Here is a 19809-nt window from a genome sequence, read left to right on the forward strand (position 1 = left end):
CAGCAAGACTCCAGCCATTAATCAGTTGATGTGCACAGGCAAGGCTCTCTCCTCTTCAGCTTGGTCTGAGTTGGAAAGCAAAGATGTCCTCACTCTGGTCGTTGAATAGCTTGGGAATATGCAGCGTAGACTTGCACGCTCAGGCATAAGCAACAGGATCCAGGCTGAAGAAATGGGCTTGCAGGACTGTAATGGGCAGGCTGGTGTGGACTGTGCCCCACCAGTCTCATTGACATATCTTCACAAACAGCAAGTGAGGGCACTGCTTCTACAACACAGTGAAGTTCTCTTCTGCGTGCCATCCTGCGATGGGCTGTCCCTGCACTTGTTCCTCTGAACCTCCCTTTTCTGTCCACATGCCCCCAGGCATCTTTGCTTGCCAGCAACAAGGGATCCTCAGGAGAGACCCACCACTGGTGGTGTGCCTGCAGGAGACCCTGGTCAAGCTATGACTGTGGTGGGACTCCTCAGAGTCACCTGAATGACTTTGATGCAGAATTCCCCGTGACCTGAGTGGGATGGCAACCCAAAGGCCACCTGGGCACGTCTCAAAAATCCCACTGTAAATGCTGTCACGTTGGGGATAAACCTCTACAAACACACCCAGAAATAAGGTGGTTTAGATGGTGTCCAGGACATCCTTGTGCTGTACACAGGCAGCTATGAGGATGTGATAAATGTGCTGATCCGTGGAACTGCTAATACAGCTAAAAGCTGTAACGCTTTCTTCTGTTACCTGTGGTTTGCTCTCTTCCTGGTACTTCCATCAGCAAGTGAGGTGAGCAAAGACTGCCCTTTGCTTTGTTGCAGGTGAAGATACCCACACGAGCCTTTATGGAGCAGCTGGAGATGTCAACATCAGGCTAGACAGGAACTCCTTGGCAGTTGAGAAGACTTACCTCTCGCTGTCAAACCACGGCTCCGTGGTCATCCACAATCGGAGTGAAATCATAGCCCACTTCCAGTGGAAGGCTTTTGCTACGCAGGAAGAGGAGGATCAGCGGAAGCTGAGGTTCGTTTGAAAGATTCGTTTCCATAAGATACGCTGCCCAAGGGTAAAACTGACGTGTGGCCCCAGGGGTGTTGGTGCTTTTGAACGGTTTAGGACAAGTAAACCATCCCCAGCGTCAGGGTGCGTGTCACTGAGCTTCAGGGTACTGGAGCTCAGCACTTCCCATTCCAGTTCCACCCATACTCCAGCTGAGGAAGATGTTTTAGGGAGGAAAGGTTGGTTGCAATGACTGGATAGCAAATTGGTGGTTTGTGGGAGCACAAACCACTGAGGTCCAGACATCCCTGGGCTACAGAGGGTCCATGAGGCTGAGGAAAGTGTCAGCACTCGTTACCTGGGACGTAATGTAGCTGCAGATAACATAACTATTACGATAGTCACTGCAGTTTCTTCCACTCCAGCTTTGATAAGGTGGCAGGCTCCTTTTCCAGCAATGTGCAGGGTAGGGTGAAAGTTGAGGCCACCCTGCTGTAGGGTGTTAATTGCCTTGCGCTGCCCTGGTTTCCAGCACAAGGAAGTATTTGTGCCCTTCCTTCGAGGCTGGGGAGAGTTTGGAGGTGGAGGGTTGTGCAGGGAAGGTAGGGCAGCACAGGACCTGGAAGTGCATTTGGGCTTCAGCCACCCATGTCTTCATGGTGGTGAGAGATGGGGCAGGTTCTTGAAAGTGTGTCTTTGCTCAAGCTTTGAAATTCCCATTTCAGGCAGCAGAGAAATACTTGCAGCCCAGGGGGGTGAATTGGAAATGACACTTAAAAGCTTGGGTGATTTAGGGAATCCTTGTGTGACTTTTCAGACTTGGATGGATGTAGGTATATAGTTAGTCTGAACTCATAGCTGATCAGGAAACTGCCTTAAAGTGGAGCACTTTCTAAGAGCCTCTGAGTAAATAAAGTTCAACGTAATTAGGTCAGAAATGCCTTGAAGGGCAAAACTAGTTTTCCACTGTTCTCTCTTTTTAATGACACAGTGTGTGAGTTCTGTGCAAGCTCAGTGTGTTGAAAGGAAACCTCCTGACCTTCTCTTGGTACTTCCCTGGCCCATTTCTTTACCATCTCTTCCCAGCTGCCTGTCTCAGCCTGGACCCTGAGTGTTCCTCTTTCCTCTCAGAAGCAACCAGGTTTCCCCACAGTAGACTTCAACCGGATTTTTTTTTTCTTTTTTTCCAATGACATTTGATCTCGTGCCAGTTTGTGTCTTAGAGTCTGAGCAGGAGGTTTTGTTCTTCCTTACTTGGAAGTCTTAGGGATGGTCATAGCTCTAAGGCCACTGTCCTGCTGTCAGAGAAGCAGGGATCCCCTGGTGGAAGGCAGTATAGGGAACTGGGAGCAGGCATTGTTTGCTTATCCCCGCTGGTCCAAAAAGGAAGGAAAAAGAGTGATGCTCGTAACCTGCAGCTGAACCCCAGGTGCTTCTCCCCTTGCCAGTGAAGCCCTGCAGTGGGTGCTCCTTGATCTTTATCTGCCTCCCCCGAGCAGCTCTATGGTGGGAAAAGCCAGTTGAGGTTGGTGGATTCTCCATCAGTTGTGGCAGTGGCTTTGAGCCGGGAGGCTCTCTTGAGGGCTGCTAGCTTTCCAAAACCTCTTCTTAACTTGTGAATGTGGAGTAAAACTACCTGCCACGCCAGGGAGCAACAAGTGATCATCTGATCCATTTGGGACCCCATGGCTCGGGGTCAACCCCTTGCTGAGCTGCTGCTGGTGCTGCTGTTCCTCCCTGAGTGCGTTGCTGCCCCTGCACTTACCCGGCAGTCTCTGCCAATATGTTGCTTATTGAATTATCTGTTTGGTTTGTCTCTCCCCGTGGCCACAGGCTGTGTCGCAGGCTGCAGAGGCAGGAAGAGGACAAGACGGATTGCATCCTCAAGGAGTGCACGGTGGACCCCGCTCTCCGAGAACGCCTTTCCCTTCTCTCCCGCACCTTCCGGAACCAGAGGGCAAAGGTGCAAGGAGACTCCATGCTTTTCTCCGATGATGTCTTCACCATTGAGCCGATGGTAAGCTGTTAGCTGAGAACCTCCCCTCCTCCTCCTCCTGCTCCTCCCTGAATGAGGTCACTTGGCAGATCCCTGCATCAGCTGCCTTGACGTGCCGAGAGAAAATGTCAGGTTTCTAGCGAGGCTGGGAGAGCTTGTTACAAAAACCACTTCTGAACTGCGGGCTCCTGACAGGCAGCGAGAGCCTGCCTAAAGCTGAGCTACTGCAAGGGCTATAAATAAGTGTTCTTAGAGTGCTCAGAGGTATTGATTATTATATGTAAGGGCACACCTGACGCATACTGTATGGGGAGTAACAAAGGATATTAGAGCATTGTCAGTTCACATATTGACCTGAAGAATGAAATGGTCCTGTGTGGAAAGGAGGCCAAATTCAGCCCAAGTTTAGTCATGGAAACACCAATCCCTTTGTATAAGCTGGACTTACACCATGTCGGAATCTCCCTTCCAATGGCATCTGTGAGCCTGGACACAAGACTGGCAGGTTTTTTTTGAGTTGTATGGCACATAGGTACAGAAAAATCTTTGCTTTTCTGTTTCTGCAAGCAAAACCCCATGTCCTTCAATCAACCAGAGCTCTGATTCTGAGTATTTGCATGGTCTGAGACGAAGAATGCCTGCTGCCTGAGCAGTGCAAAATCCCTTCTCATCTTGGAGTGAACCCTAGAATAAGCCCAACCTCTTCTTTTTTTAAAATAGGTGAAACTAATTTTTTTTTTTAACCAAGGAAGGGGATCGTGTTCTCTTCTTGGTTACTCCTTTAGCCCATCGAAGGCTGAGAGCCAGCAATGTCAGCACAACTGCAGTTTCACACCACTGTAGCTGACAGCAGCATGGTGTGACCAAGAGATAGTGTCAGAGCAGTAGGATTATTGTAGAGTGGGAGCTGATGAGCTGAGCCTGAAGGGCATCGTGCGATGCATTAGAGTTGATTTTGGAGTGTGTCCCAGGGCTCCTGCTTTGTTACAGTTGGAGTATGACTCCAGAACTAGCTCAACCCCCCCTTGAGCTCCTGAAGTGCATTAAGGTGAGGTCCGGAAGTCTGGCTGCCCACAGTACTGTGTGCTGGTACTCCATGTAATGATGTACAGACATGAAGTGTAGCCAGGTCCCTTTTCCTTAGACTGGCTGGTACCTCTGAAGAAATCCTGCTTGATTTGCTGGAGTTTGGTTGCCAGTTGGGTTGCTTCGGTGTAGCCCTAATTTAACAAAATGCCTCTCCGGGGTGCCAGTAAAGGTAAGGGACTTGGGACAGTTTTTTGCAGCTGCTTCCAGACTCTTTATAAATTTTGTTGGCAAGTGTTGCTTGCTCCTTGCTCTTCACTGATGCTCTAAATATAGGCTACAGGACTGTGGTTGAAAACAAGACATGTAACGTTGGAAGATAAATGGTTTGCCGTCCGCTTTTGTTTTAGGAGGGAGATGTCTGGCCAAATTCTTCGGCTGAAATCAAGGTGATCTTTAAACCCCGAGAAGCCAGAGTGTATCAACAAGCGGTCTACTGTGAAATCTCAGGTACAGCTCCTTTCTCCTGCTTCTGTTACCCATGGTGAAGGTGAGGCACAAATAGTCTTCCAGCCCCCTCGGTTCTTATGTAGTTGCTGGGAAGGGTGGGTGGTCAGCAGGTCAGGGCTGGCACATGCCCGCTGTCCCTGCGGTTTCCAGGTGATCTCCTGTCCAAGGCCAGCCCTCGCGATGCCTGGCTACAAGCTTGGATCACTGATCCCAGACCAACCAAGGCAGTGAAGGGATAAGCTTTCATGCCATGGGTTTGCCAGCATTTGCTCTGCTGCAAGGTGCCTGGAAAGGCCAAAGAATGACACAGCAGAACAGCTTTCGTGGACGAGCACTAAGCCCCTATAGACCGTATACTTCCAAGATGAATCTTTATTACACGGATGCATCATCAGACACCTGAGGCAGCAGGAGCTGAGTTACAAATGTGCTCCCAGATCCTGGATCACCTCCCACTCCCCAGATGCTGTCAGACCTCAGGTGACTGAGCCCCGCTGAGTGCGGGGTGTCTGCGAAAAGACCACTTCTGGCCAGCCTGTGCTTCTCTCCCTGTGTGGGAATTGTCACCTCGTGGCTCGGCGTCTATGGTGCATACGGGTAGCGTTGCACAGGCCTTGCTGTACTGAGCAGGGTGAACGTCCTCCCTGGGAATCGGAATCCGAGCAGTCCGCTAGACAAGCTTTATGCCCATCCTGTCTTACGGAAGTGCTGTCAAGTCTTCTTCTGGGAGCGGTTACTGTTGATGTGTGTATGGCCGTTAGCAGGGAGCTTCGCCTTGCTTGGGCTCGTACTTCTCGGCTCCTGTGCTGTTGTCTCTGATTGCATCAGTATAGATGGCAGATTTTTATCTTCAGTTCTGTTTTGTGAGCTTTGTGCCTTCACTGAATGGATTTCAAAGCTCACTTAAGTGTGTGGGAAGAAATTCAGAGATCGTGTTTTAAACTCAGCATCCTGTTTTCAGGGTGCAAACTGATCACTAAATTAGAAACCAGCCCAAGGGCATATGTCCTGAGGGAGGAGAAGGGTCCTGTATCTTCTCCCTGGAGCATCTAGAGCTGGTCCCATCCATCGCGGAGTCAGGGACTAGCATTGAGGCAGGCTGGAAAATCCAGGGCAACAGAGGGAATTACTGTACTGAAACGGCAATCTCTCCCCAGGCCGAGAGGCCAGGCTGCCCCTGCGCATCAAAGGTGAAGGCATAGGGCCCCGGCTCTGCTTCAACTTTGACCAGCTGGACATCGGGAAGGTTTTCATTGGATCAGCCCACAGCTATGAGGTGAGCAGGAGGGGTTTGCAGGGGTTGGGCTGGATCCTCACGGCTCCCGGGGCAACGCTGAGCCTCGTGGACCTGCGGGATTCCTGGCAACTGAGGCAGTTGTGAGCAGGGAATATTTGACATACTAGTCAAGTTTGGGGGGTTTCACAGAATCTGGATACTTTTGTTGGGGTCTGAAAGGTATATATGTTTAGGAAGCCCTAGTCCCTGCTTTTTGGCAATGTCCATTTGAGATCAGCTGGGAGGCTTCATGCAAAAAAACCCCCCTTGACACATGAAAGCAGCACTGGGTCAAAAAGATAAGTATTCAGAGACTTTTGTTTCAGCCCTAGATGCAAAGCACCTTTGTACTCTGGCTCTTAAAAAGCAGCTGGAACAAATTTACTGTGTTTGAACTCAAGTCCCTTGCAAAGAGTTTTCAGTTAAGTGCATCCTACCGATTCCTGGGAGTCAGAGGAAAGCCATCCAGCCTCCTGGCTCCGAGCTGTCCCTAGGAAAGAAATAGGGAGTGCTTCCCCTCGCCGACCAGTGCCTCACCACGCTTCGGGCTTGGTGCACCTCTGGCTCTATGAAGAGCAAAGCATTTCTGGAAATGAAGCAAAGGCACTTTCTATATATTTGCCTCCCCCCAATGGTGTCAAGTCTTCTGCAAAAAAAACGATAGAGCAAGTGAAAGAGGTAGAAGACGAGGCAATACATCATGCCAGACACTTTCAAAACCTTGACTGTGGCAGGGAAGGACAGATTAAGGTGTTTTCTTACGGAAATATTGTGTGCTCTTTGCATTTTTAATGCTGATACTTTATTGATTCTCTCTCTATCAATTTATGTTTTTCATTACTTGAGAAAATGTGATGAAGTAGATGATGCTGTTAGTGCTTTCCTAAGCAGCTAGACTGGAGGTAAACCTCAGCTCAGCGTAGGATCCCTAAGTGCAATTTGTAACGAAGGTGTAAAACACACAAGAGGTGAGAGTAGTGTTCAAGTGACCATTGTGGAGTTTGAATACATGCATATTTTCAGCAGCAGCTGCAAAGTTGAAAAACAAAGGCTGTTTCTATGCTTCTGTCTCAGTTTTTCTGACAGGTTTTGCAAGGACAAAAATTAGGGAAAAGAAATTCAAAGCAGATAGCTAAGTCCATGGAAATGGCAGGATTTCACCCTGCAGCAATCAGAAACTACAGCTTTGCTTTGGGTAGGTTTGTTGGTGATGGACAGTGTGCTGGTACTCACAGGCAGATGTGGGCATTTCTCGCCCAACATGAAAAGAGCTGAATTTCAACAAACGCTGCGGGATTGTGTTACTTGTTCGAGGCAGTAGATCTCTCGAGCATTCAACAAAATACAGCTTGGTTCTAAATTTGCAGTTTATTCCAGTAATGGTAAAATCTTAGATGGTGGCTGTGTATATTTAGGAAAGAGAAATTCTTTGGAATAGATGGAGCTGCTATGCACCTCACGCTCATTCTTTCCTGACATGTCTGTTGGAGCAAAGACTAAGAAAGTATCACCTTAAAGAAGAAAGAAGAGAAACCTAACTTCTATACTGTAGCAGAGTTGGGGAGTGCTTCTGAAGTTGGTTATAGTGCTAGCCTGAGGGGTCTTCTACATGCAATAAACTTGTTGGCTGCAATGGAAGCTGAACGTGTTCTGCCCTTGGCAGGACCAGGCTCATCAGGAGCAGAAGCAGTTGTGTGATGACCCACTAGTAACCGCCCTTCGTTGCTCTTAGGGACAGGTCTGAATCAACTCGCTGATGCTGAGCAGGTCCTCTGCACTGCAAGTCAGAGTGGACTGCTCTGTATCAGTAGAATAAACCCAGCGTGACTCTGTTTAGATGAAGTTATCACTGCTTTGCATGTAAAAACCCAAAGGCAGAACTTGTCCTGTTGCATATTCTTTGGCTTCTGCCAAGCAGCAGCACACGGCATCTTCTGTCTTTTTACAGATGTTACTTGTTTAACGGGAAAGCAAGTCAGCCTTGTGTAAGAAAGGAAGATTCCTTATGTATTTCCATTTCGCTTTCTTGCTGCTGCAGGCGGTCCTGTTTAACAAAGGAGCCATCGATGCTTTCTTCCAGTTGGTCCCTCCAGCTACAGCTCTGGGCTCCTGCTTCACCTTTCTGCCCCAGGAGGGCACCATTTTGCCAGACGGGCTCCAGGTGATCCGGATCTCCTTCAGTTCCACCATGCTGGGGCAGTTCACAGAAGAATTCAAGTTCAGTGTGAATGGATCCCCTGAGCCTGTGACCTTGACTATCAGGTGAGGAGGGTTATAGGAGCTTGGTGGGCACATCTGTAGCTCTCTCTGGGTAATCAGCTCCCCCCTACCTCATTTTATGATGGAGCAGAGAAAAAAGGGGTTGTCTAAGGTCTTTGTCTTGGCTCAGATCCTAGCACCCCCCCACTAAGAGCCAAGACTTTTTCACCTTGACTCCAGTTTGAACCTTGCAGTTGCAGCAGCCAAGAAAGTGTAATTGTCTGCGAGAGGAAATCATAGAATGGTTTGTGTTGGAAGGGACCTTTAAAGGTCATCTAGTCCAACCCCCCTGCAGTGAGCAGGGACATCTTCAAGTAGACCAGGTTGTTCAGAGCCCCATCCAGCCTGACCTTGAATGTTTCCATCTACCACCTCTCTGGGCAACCTGTGCCAGTGCCTCACCACCCTCATTGTAAAATATTTCTTCCTTCTATGTAGTCTAAATCTACCCTCTTTCAGTTTAAAGCCATTGCCCCTTGTCCTATCGCTACAGGCCCTGCTAAAAAGTCTGTCCCCGTCTTTCTTATAAGCCCCCTTTAAGTATTGAAAGGCCACAAGAAGGTCTCCCCGGAGCCTTCTCTTCTCCAGGCTGACCAACCCCAACTCTCTCAGCCTTTCCTCATAGGAGAGGTGTTGCATCGCTCTGATAGTTTTCGTGTCCCTCCTCTGGACCTGCCTCAACAGGTCCGTGTCTTTCCTGTGCTGAGGACTCCAGAGCTGGACCCAGTACTGCAGGTGGGGTCTCACCAGAGCCGAGTAGAGGGGCAGAATCACCTCCCTTGAGCTGCTGGCCACCTGTGACCATGCCTCCTCTGCTCTCAATACGCAGTTTAACTTTCCAAGTCTTGGGTTCCTCTGGGAAGCAGCTTTGCCTTCATGGTTGAGCCAGGGTGGCTCTGTGACTTTCCAGGACACTGTTTGCCCAGAATTTGGCAGCAGCAGATTCCTTTTGTGACCCTTTGACATCTCTGTGTGAGGACCGTGGGGCTTTAAGTGACTACCCGTGCTGGAAAAAAGTTTGACTGGAGGCCGTACGGGAAAGGTGTGGAGATGCCTCCTGCCCTGTCCCGGTACCCAGGAGCTGAAGTGACTCCTTGCTACAGGTAGCTCATTCCCCCTTGGGCCATGGCAGACAGTGTGATGGTATCAGCTTTGGGCAGTAGATGGTCTGGGATGTCCCCCTGAACACCCAGCAGGGCCAAGAGGGCTTTGGAGAGGGGCCAGCCTGGGTGATTCTGCAGCCAGAAGCAGTGTTTTTAAAATCCTCTGTTAACATTCCATACAAAATGGGTAGCAGCAGCCTCAACATCATCTCTCATGCTAATGCGTTGGGACAAGCTGTCCTCCCGGCTCTTGTGCAGTGAGTGCTACGGTTCCTCCTTTCTGCAGCCAGAAACGTGCTGATGCAGGAGACAGGAAGCTCTGCAGCAAGTACTGTCACAAGGACTTGGGCATCATCCCCTGGGCTGGTGCCATTGCAAAAGATAATCCTGACCGAGCAAGAGGGGAGAAGGGGGAAAAAAAAAGCTGATGAAAGGAGAGGCAAAGCTCATTTCTCAGGACCACAGCAGCATGCAAACTTGTCCCAGCAAGTCTTAACCACGAGCTGCTGGGATCATGTGGTGTAGGCAGGGAAGCTGATGCTGGGTGCTCTGGAGCGTTGGGGCTGGCTGAAGTGGTCCTTTTTTCCCCACTGGTGCCCTGGCTGCCAGTGCCCAGCATGTCCTCCCCTTCTCTGTGGCCGCTCTGCCCTGTTCTGCCAGCACGGCCCTGAGCTCGGTGCAGACCTTATGTCTCAGTGAAAGAGGATTGGTGGTCCTTTTTTATTTATTTCTTCCCCATCCTTGTATTCCTCCTTTCTAGGTGGTGGCTCCTATGCAGCCCATCTGAGGGTACCCCAGCATGCCCACCTGCTCCTGTACAGCTGTCCCTCAGCAGTAATTCCCATTGCAGTCCACTCTGCTCTGAGATGTCATCTGCCTCCTTGATTTCTGCCTTGCCTTAGTTTCAAGGATCCCTATCCAGTCCTTATCTCTCATTCTCCAGCCCCGCAGCTCAAGCTGTTTGTTTTCAAAGGCCTTTGAGATGTCCACCCACCAGGTCAAGCTGAGCCTCCCTTGTCGGGAAGTTTTAAGCACTGGATTTAGTCCTCCATGGAGAAAAACTCCCAGCTCTTTTGAATGGAGGCGAGCTGGCTGGTGGGAGACTGGGCTGCAAAGGAAGGAAGGAATGGGGATGAGTGTTGAAGCGGTTCCTCTCCCACCTTGTGTTATCCTTCGTGCTCTGCAAGGACCTCCCTGGAGGTATTCAAGGAGCGTGTGGATGTGGCATTGTGGGATGTAGCTTGATGGACATGGTGCTGTGTGGTGTTGGGTGGGTTGTGGCTTGTTATTGTTGTTGTGTGGCGTGGGTTTTGTGGTTGTGTTGTGGTTTTTGTTTTTTTTTTTGTGGGTTTTTTGATGTTGTGTGTTGTGGGTTTCCCCCCCCCCCCCCCCCCCCCAGGTTGGACTCGATGATCTTACAGGTCTTTTCCAACCGTACTGATTCTGTGATTCTGTGATTCTGTGACCCTGATCTCCCTTCACAAGTGCATTATTTAATGCTACTGTAAAACGCGGTAGTTGCCAAAACCACTGCCTTTTCCCCCGTTTTTTTGCGAGCTGTACTGTTATGAGCTGTGGTGCACAGGGCTCTGGTTGGCTCCTTGCTCGAGCCTTCTGGGCAGTTATTCAGGTTTAACTTACCTGAGCCCAGATACGGCGCACTCAGCAGAAATGGCAGTCATTTCTCCGCTTGCCTGGCAAGGCTCCTCCTTGGCAGTTTCCCAGTGTGATCCCCAGTCATGGTTGGTTTGGAGGTAGTTTTCCATCGTCTCGTGGCAAGTGCTGTGGCGGAAAGCATGCCTGCTCCCTTTGCTGCGTCCAAAGCAAGGTGTTAGGGCTTGGGCAGTTAGGTCTGGTTATGTGAGGTCCTTGGAGAGGGAACTTCATCATCATCATCAGGGATTTGCTCCCTGACTTAGTCTCAGGAACTGCTTCAGCTCCAAGAATCGAGAATTAGTATTGGATTGAAACTCCTGAAAGTCAGTTTTTGAGTGCTTTTTAACTATGCAATCAGAAGATGCCCAAACCATAGGTGATTCTTCTTGGGAAGGAACCCAACCTTACAAGGTCCTGAATGCTTGTTTCTTTGGTGTTTAGAAAGGGATGCTGGAAATGGGACACCACGGATGAACGCAGGTCCCTCCTGCGGGATGCTTGAGTCTGGTCATGTGCCAAACAGAGTCAGTGGCAGTCCTGTGACTAAAACTAGAAGGCAGCGTTCACTGTGGTCCTTGATTTTTAACTAAGAGGCAGAGCTGGCATTGATTGGCATCAGCCATGAAATAAATTAATGGCTGTTGTGCAGCTCCAAGTGCTGATTTCAGGGGATTTTGGTGAGTTTTGGAGTTTGGAGCCTGGCTGCTGAATTTAAGGACAGGTGAGGAGGTGTGGTGGGTTCAGGACACCCGTGTTCGGTGGTTGGAGACGTGTGTTGCTCTTGGATGTGTCAGCTGGTGCACTGATGACAAGCTGATCCTTTTCCCCAAGATTCAGCTGTCCGCTGTGTAGAACTGTTGTTGCTCTTGCGTCAGTGGGTGTCTGGGCGCTCCTCTGGCTTCATGCCTCAAAATCCTGCATGCCTAATGATTGCATGGATCAAGATGCTCTGAGGACTAGATGTTCATATACTCCATGGAAGCACCAGTTCCAGCAAAGAAATACCAAAGCAGAGAACCTGCAGCTGGCAAAGCTAGTACAATGGGTCCACTTTTGCATGGAGACCTCTGTGTCATCACGTTACAGATGGGGAAACTGAGGCACGGAGCCATCACTAGTTCAGGGTCCTTCATCAGGCCAGCAGCAACTTGGGGGCATACCCTGCCTGACATGGTGCCCTAAGGCACATCAGGAACTATCAGCTGCTGACCACTTTGCTTTGGCTGTCTCCTGTCCACATGGATGCTGTGCTGAGCAGAAAGGCGACGGGTTGATTTGAAACCCGCTGTGGTTCTGAGACCAGCTTTTATCCCTCCGAGCAGTAACGAAAGCCGAACACTTTGCATTTCTCTTTAACCAAGCCAATGCCTCCTCTGCCTGTCTTTGTCCTCACAGGGGCTGTGTCATCGGACCGACTTTTCATTTCAACGTACCTTCCCTCCGCTTTGGTGACGTCTCTTTCGGTGAGTGTTCCCTGGGCTTGGAGCATAGGTTGAGAGGTCTGTGCATCACCAAAACAGAGCACCTGAACAGAAGAGCACCTGTCACTTGTGTTCCTCCATAGCAGCCTTCGAGGTGTTAAAACCAGGGCTGCTGGTTGCTTAGGCAGTGTTGTGCCATCATGAGGTCAGATAGGACCAAAGGAACAGAAAGTCAGTGTTTTCTGGTGTCCCTCATAGTCTGTTCAGCCCCAAGCTCCCAATGCTTGGCAGCAGAATGGCTGTGAAAGTCCTTGTGCCAGAAGGTCCCAGGGGATGGGACTGCAGGAGAAGGGAGTTGAAGCCACATCCTAGCCTGTAGCTGCTCTGGGTGAATGTGCGTGTTGCAAGGGGAGGACACCATTTCCCCACCTGACCTTCAGTGTGAGATGTTGATTAGTGCTGTGAGGGCACCTCATTCTCACCTCCCAGGTAATATGCCCAAGCAATAGCTCGGCATCGGGCACTGATGTCCTCTGAGATCTGGGCTCCTTCTCCTTCCCTGCCAAAAGCCCAGGTCTGCTGATGGAGCTGGTGACTGAGCATCCAGAGCATCTCCATTAAAGTGCAGATTCTCGTTCTCCACCTCCGTCTCACAAAAGGCTTTTTACTGAGATGTTCTAAAGTTGAAATGTGAAATCAATGGTGATTGAAGGGCCATTATTATTCTGCACCCAGGATGCCTCTGTGTTTTCATGCTGCTCATGGACTTTCTAAGAAAACTCCTTACCTTTCCTGAGCTGCTTCCTCCCCTCCCTACATCACCACTCTGCCATTTCTTTATTTCCTTTTGAAGAAATAAAACCAGAAATGCACCAGGCAGAAATATGGTTATGTAATAGGAGCTTCATCCTACTTAATCTGATTTCGTTAATAAGGCCTTTTGAGCTGAAGGCAGCTACTGTATTTTTGCTTCTTTTAGCTCTGCTGCTGACTGTTGTCTGCATCTGGAGACTTCGGTCTCCTTTGGGACTGTGAAGTCTGTGTTTGTCCTTTCTGTGTGTCTCCTGCCTCCCTGCTGGAGTAGTTGCTGGAGGTGGGCAGTGGTCACTGTCGATGGGCATGGATGAACTACCTGCTGTGTCTGCAGTTGGTTTTCCTCCCCATCTGTATTCAAGTAACGCTTGGTAAGCAGGCCATGGGAGATGTCTCCTTCTCACAGAGCTGGCCATCCAAGCCAGATGTCCACTCCAGAGCAGGTTGTGGGCTGATGTCCTGTCTCTGCAGCACATCCCCACCAGGTGTGGTTGTATCACTGCTTTTCCATTATAGAAAGCAAGTATCCAAGCTAAAGTGATGTAAACCCTTGCGGGCAGTAACCAAAGCCAGTGTGCAGCATGGATGTGATGTCCCTGTTTGTTAGGTAAGGTGAGACACGGTTCCTGCTAATTTCTAAGGAAGCATCAGGCTTGCCTCCTGTGAAGTGGGCTGCAGGTTGTCACGAGCTGAGTCTGATTGCCCCCAAACAGGAGATGCCTTGAGGATGCTGCCTAGAGAAACTGCATTAGAGTGCTGTGCATCGTGCTGTAGTAGCCAATTGCATCCATCCTTTCTTTTACTGGAGCTTCTCCTCGATGACAATACACTGCTTTTATATATTGAAAACTGTGGGAGTGTTCGTGGAGTTAACAGGGAATGTTACGGACTGAATTTTCAGAAAAAATGGTCTGTCTGGATGTACGCTCATAAGCGAGAAATAACTGATGCTGGTTTTGGGGCATGTGAGAGCGCTCCTCAGGTAAAGAGAGACAAAATTCTGGTGTTCGGCATCGCTAAGAGTGGGCATTGCCAAGGAAACAATCTCTGTGATCAGCATAAAAGAGAGCTTAAGTGACGATGAATTCCTTGCTTAGCTTCTCAACTAGCTGTGGTTCAGATTGAGAAGAGCTAAACTCCAGGCACAGTTTTATCCTAACAGGATATTCACACCAGGACTCAGGGGGATAACTGGGGTGTAAATTCATATTTGTGTCATTTCCTAGGCTTTCCTCGCACCTTGTCGTGTTGCCTCACTAACACCTCCTTGGTGCCCATGACCTTCAACCTTCGCATTCCTGGGGACGGCTCAGGAGAGCCCAGTGTTACCAGTTTTGTTCCTTTGTCGGACAACACTCACTCATACTGGAGAAGGGGAGCCCAAGGTCTTGTGAAGCCAACCGAATTTACCATCACGCCGTGCAGAGGGACCATCCGCTCCCAGGGGGTTGTGGATATCCAGGTATGGGAAGAGTCCGGCCATACGTGCTTCAGCAGGTGGAGCTGAAGCTTCACTGATGCATGAGAGGGCTTTAGTGCTGCCAGCATAACGCGAGTAAGATATATGCATTAGTGTTAGGCTTTTGTTGGCTGGGTTACTCTGGGACATTTCAGAAGGAGCACTGTTTTGTTTCCAGAATCCTAAGCGGAAGGTCTTGTACCGTATAGTCAGGTACAGAAGCCACTCCTGTGTTTTTGAGAGCTGCTTAGAGCGATCTCTTGGATTTAAAGTGGTCAGAGGAAGGATGAGGACAGAAGGTGGCTGTTAAAAAGAGAGATGTCATTGGATAAAGCAGTTTGCCTTTCTTCCCAGTCTAATTTCTCCTGTCGTGTTGAGCAGGAGGAGCTGTATTCACTGCAGCGATCCCCAAGGGGGACTGCAAAAGCTCTGGCAGCCGTGAACTGCACAGCATCTGCTGGGCCACGTTTTGCTCTCAGCTTCCCCCTGTAAAGCTGAACTCATTCTGTTCAAGTCAGCAGATGTCCTCTGGATTTATGCTATTCTAGTCGAGATTACAAACTGGTCCCTTAATTTTAATACAGTGGTGAGTAGAGCATTAGTCTAATTGTGCTTTAATTTAGCTTGCATATACCCTGATAACTGCACAGTGTATTTAACAGAGCAGATCTTGTCAGAAGACTTCTATTACTTGCAGAGCCTGCGCTCTGTACATGGACCAGCAGAAGAATTAGGGCAAAATCCTCCCTTTCCTTACTGTGGAAGGAGAACTGGAGGACACCACACAGGGACGATGGCTTTTGGGAGCGATGAAGTATTTGATGGTCTTCTCTTCCGCCAGGTCACCCTGTGTTCCAACACCGTGAAGAGATACGAGCTGGCACTGGTGGTGGACGTGGACGGTGTTGGCAAGGAGGTGTTGGCATTGCCTCTCACAGCCAGGTATCACTGCTTCCCTTGCAGCTCATCGTCTCTCCTCGTGCACCCCCCACCAGCACACTGCCTTGAACGCGGTTTTCTGGCTCCATCTCCAAATGAGAAGCGTTGCTTAATGAGCTAGTTCTACCCAGCTAGCTAGGAGAACAGCAGTGCTTTGGAAGCAGCCCACGTTGAGAAGCACCTGTGCTCAACGGACAGGCATGGGGCTGAGCCTTTTTCTAAAGGGAACAGTAATTATATTCATGTTTGGCCTGGCTTTTGGTGCTTGAGGTGTAAGAAATTTCCAAAGGGCTGCCTCTCCTTCTTCCTGCAAGTGGTGGACTTGTGCTGGGTTGCAACCAAAATGCAACATTCATTTGGGACACAGTGATCAGCCTGCTGAAAGCTGGTGTCTGGTTCAGTTAACGAAGGCATGTGCAAATGGGGAAGGGGCTTGTGTCAGGACTGGTGAGGGAAAGTAGAGGCAAGATCTTAGGACGGGGAAAATAGTCCTTGATGTGGAAGGTGAGCTCAGGTTTCTCTGCTTTCCTCTGGTTCTTCTGAGACGTAATGTTCTCCGATTTAAGCCAAAAGCTGTTCTTGCTGCAGCCAGATTCGATGCTGTCGTGCTGCAGTGGGTGTCAGTTGAATTGCAAGAGGCAGAGTCTTCCAGTCAGTGCCTGGGCTGCAATTCCGTAAAAGAAGTGCAAATGGGAGCAGACAGTGTATGGACCCGTGAGGGTCAAGGAGCAAGGTGGCTACAGAAGTGGGGAAAGGGTGGCCAGCCACTGCGTGAGGCAGGTGGTGGCTTGTGCCCTCTGCTGCTGGGGTAAATGGCTGAGTTTTCAGGCAGGGCAAGAGAGGTATGGGAGAGGAGGGAGTAATTTTTACTGAGATTCTGGGGTCTTGTGTTCCCTGAGGCTTGGTGAGCCCTGGTCATGGGTGGGAAGGCTCCCCTGGAGCTCATGCCTTGCTGGGAGCGTCAGGAGGGTGCAAGGTGTCTTTGCAAGGCTCCTGGGGCAAAGGTGCCCATCAGACAGCTCTGGGACAGGGCACAGTGCTCTGCCTGGGCACTTGGCAGCCTCTACAATGCTGAGACTCAGGGTTTGCTCCTCCTTTAAGAGGTTCTTGTATAAAAAGAAATTAAAGGCAATTTATTGCTGTAGGGGTCTTAAACGTCCATTTGACAGTGACACGTGTTATGCGTCATTTCATGCTATTTGGGGAGTAAACAAATTCTACGTTCTCTCAGTATCTCCAATTCCCTTTTCGTCATCTCTTTGCCTAGATGCGTCGTTCCTCGGCTGCGAGTGCTCAACCCGGTCATGACATTTGGACGGTGCTTTCTAAAGTACCCGTATCGGCAGATGCTGACCCTTGAGAACGACAGCAATCTCCCAGGCTGCTACGCAGTTCTTCCTCAGGTTTGGCATCGCATCCACCTCCTTTCCTCCAATGTTGTCAAGGGATATATTAGGAAAAAAGGAGTTTTGGAGAAGACCTTGCTGGTTTATATTCAAACCTAAAGGTTTGCTGAGAACAGGAACCTACCTGAATAGAAACTTTAGAAAGCAGTTAAATAGGAACCTGCGTGAATATAAACTTTAGGAAGCAGTTCATAGTCTAGTCTTTGGGGTGCTTTCCCGTAGGAGAACTTAGAAGGTCATGAAAGGCTGCTGCAAGGAGGCTGCCAGCACAGGAGCAGGTGTTTGTGCATGCAGCAGCTCTCGGACCCCCTCAGGATGCTAAGCCCATACTAGTCTTGCATCTGTTTTTGTGCCTTTCTCCTTTCTCCTAGGGATTTTTAAAAATGTGTGTGAATTGTCATTGTGGCAGATGTCAAGGAGTTCAGAGTGACCTTTGAGGAAGCTTTAAAGTTGGTTTTGATTCTGTGCCTTATAGGAACACAAGAAGGATGCTCCTGTGTGGTACTCCAGCCCTGTGCCGTGTGGGATTATCCAGCCTCGCAGCTTGGTGGAGGTCCCGGTTACACTGGAAGCCCAGGTGACGGGAGAGCAGGACACAGTGGCTCGTGTTGCGGTGTTTGGGAGCGAAGGATCCCCGCTGGTGAGTGCTAGGGGAGATGTGTGCCTTTGCGCGACTCATCTTGGTGGGGCATAAAGTGTACAGGGATTCTTCCTGGGAAAACAAGAGCTTGTAATATATGGCTGGTGTGGACAAGGAAAGAAGGGATCCGTGGCATAAGCAATGGCTCATGCCCAGAGAAGAGGAAGGATGGTATTCTCTTAGGTGGTAATCTAAGTGTCTGACACAGCATTTCATTATGGATATGTGAGATGGGATAACAAGCCCAGTCTAAAATGCAGCACGATCCCTGCCTCTCCTACTCTGCTGTATTATTAGATGAGCAGCAACCGCTGCTTCATTAGGACTTTTGCTCAGGAGCTCACAGGGACCTCCCTGAATCCTGCTAAAGCAAGCACGTAAGAAAACATGCTGAAGTGATGTTTTGTCCAAAGCTGGATTTAAGCTTTTCTGAAGTCAGGCCCATCATGTTTGAGAAATATCCATCAAATCTCTTTGCCAAAACTCCCAGCCAAAGACACGTGAGTCTCCACACCATCTGCATACACAACAGCAGCAGCGACAACAAAATGTAGTCGAGAGAACATTGTATGTAGTGTCCTGGCTTCATCTAGCTGAAATCTAGGTGAAATTTAGTTACACTTTAAATGAAAATGATACTAACTTTTGAAGCAGCTGTTTTAAAATGTCTTGTCATCCGTCTGAGCATGAAGGAGGTTGTCAGAGGATTGCTGGGAACCTGAAGCTTTCTGTAACAGAAAGGAAGGCTGACATGTTGAAAGTAGTTGCAGGATTTAAACTTCCATTAAAAGGAATGGAAATGATGCTGCTAAATCCCCTGGGTGCCACTGAACCTCTCAACCCAGGCCGTTGTGGGTGTGCAATGTAAAGCAGTCAACGGGAAGGCCAGGCAACGCAGGCTTTGCAGGGAAATGTGAAGTTTGACAAAAGAGTTGCTCGTAAATATAAGGCATGCTTCCCTTCAAAAGAAGGGTTTCCCCCCACTAGAATTTCTGTCTGTTATTCATATAATACCAGGAATACACACAAGCACAAATCAGAGGCAAGTAACTTGCATGATCTGTACTCTGAAGAGCCTGCTTTGCTTCTGACTTGTGCTGGTTGTCACAGGTGTCGCTTTGGGAGTGTTAACGAAGTTAGTCTCCAAGTGGGGCTGTGCAGCAGCAGAAGTCAGGGAGGGTGCTTTGGGGCAAGACTGAGCAGGAAAAGGGGTGGGAGCAGGCACAGGGTACAGGGAAGAGAGCTAACAGTGTGGAGGAGGTGTGAAAAAGCAAGTGTGGGAAACTGGGTTTCTTTACCCCCTGATACTGGGAGCTTGTGGCTTTCAGATGGGATGGCTCCAGATCCCACACGTGCTCCAGGCCTTCTGTTTCAGTCTTACCACACTGGAAATTTCAAACCACCCTAATTATCCCTCAGTCTAGGAGTGCCCTTAGAGCTGTCTAATCTTTTTAAACTTTCCCTGTTCTTCTTGATCTTTCCTACCTGCTTCCTGGAGCAGAAGATCCATTTAGTGAGCGTTGGAGAAGGACCAGTTGTCTCCGTGCACCCGAGTAAAATAAATTTTGGCCGTATCCAAGTTTTACAAGATGCTTCCCAAACTCTCCGCCTCTGCAATCAGACTGTCATCCCTGCATCCTTCTGGGCAGAGATGGTAAGTATCTGTGGGGCTCTTTTCCAGCAAAAATGGTTCATAGCAGCCTGTGACTTGACCTTTCTATGCAACATTTCCATATCGCTCCCTGAGGGAGAAAGGGAGATATTCCATCACAACGTGGCAAGAGGAGCCTGGCTCTGGGGGCAGTTTTCTCTGGGGAATCCCTCAGTAAAATAGAAAGTTTGCGTAGATGTTTGAGCAGAAATGAGTCTGGATCACTTTTACAAGTTGTCCCTTTGTTTTGTGGAAGGTATTTAGCTCTGAGAGTCATGCTTTTGGAGCTCTAGGCGATGAAGGGAACCCTGTGGCCCTTTGCTCCTGAAAGAGCATGGGTTTCCCTGTGGTTTCCCTGTTCCCTCTGCATCTGCTTTGCCTCAACCTCCAGCTGACGATAGAGACTAGGGTGTGAGGTCTGTCCTCCAACTGCTCGTGGTGAGGTGAGTTTCACCCCTACTGGGGGTCACCCCAGCTGGGTTGTTGCCCAAAGATATGCTTGTAAGGGTGGTGTAGCGACGGAGTCTGTGGACTCCGTAGCGTTGCAGAGCATCTCTGGAGACTAGCTGCAGAAGAAGGTTATTTAATTCATGGAGGCTGCCTAGTGTGACAAGCTGCATAGCAGGAGGAGAGCTTGGCTGCTTCCCTGGCAGGGGGAGCGGGGCT

At 49.4% G+C, this 19809-nt stretch overlaps 1 pseudogene; it reads left to right on the plus strand.

The window, feature by feature from the left end:
- LOC132319254 (hydrocephalus-inducing protein homolog) overlaps positions 1-19809 on the plus strand; it is a 121355-nt pseudogene that overhangs the window by 19546 nt on the left and 82000 nt on the right.

Source organism: Gavia stellata, chromosome 26, assembly GCF_030936135.1.
Source record: "Gavia stellata isolate bGavSte3 chromosome 26, bGavSte3.hap2, whole genome shotgun sequence".
Classification (NCBI taxonomy): Eukaryota; Metazoa; Chordata; class Aves; order Gaviiformes; family Gaviidae; genus Gavia; species Gavia stellata.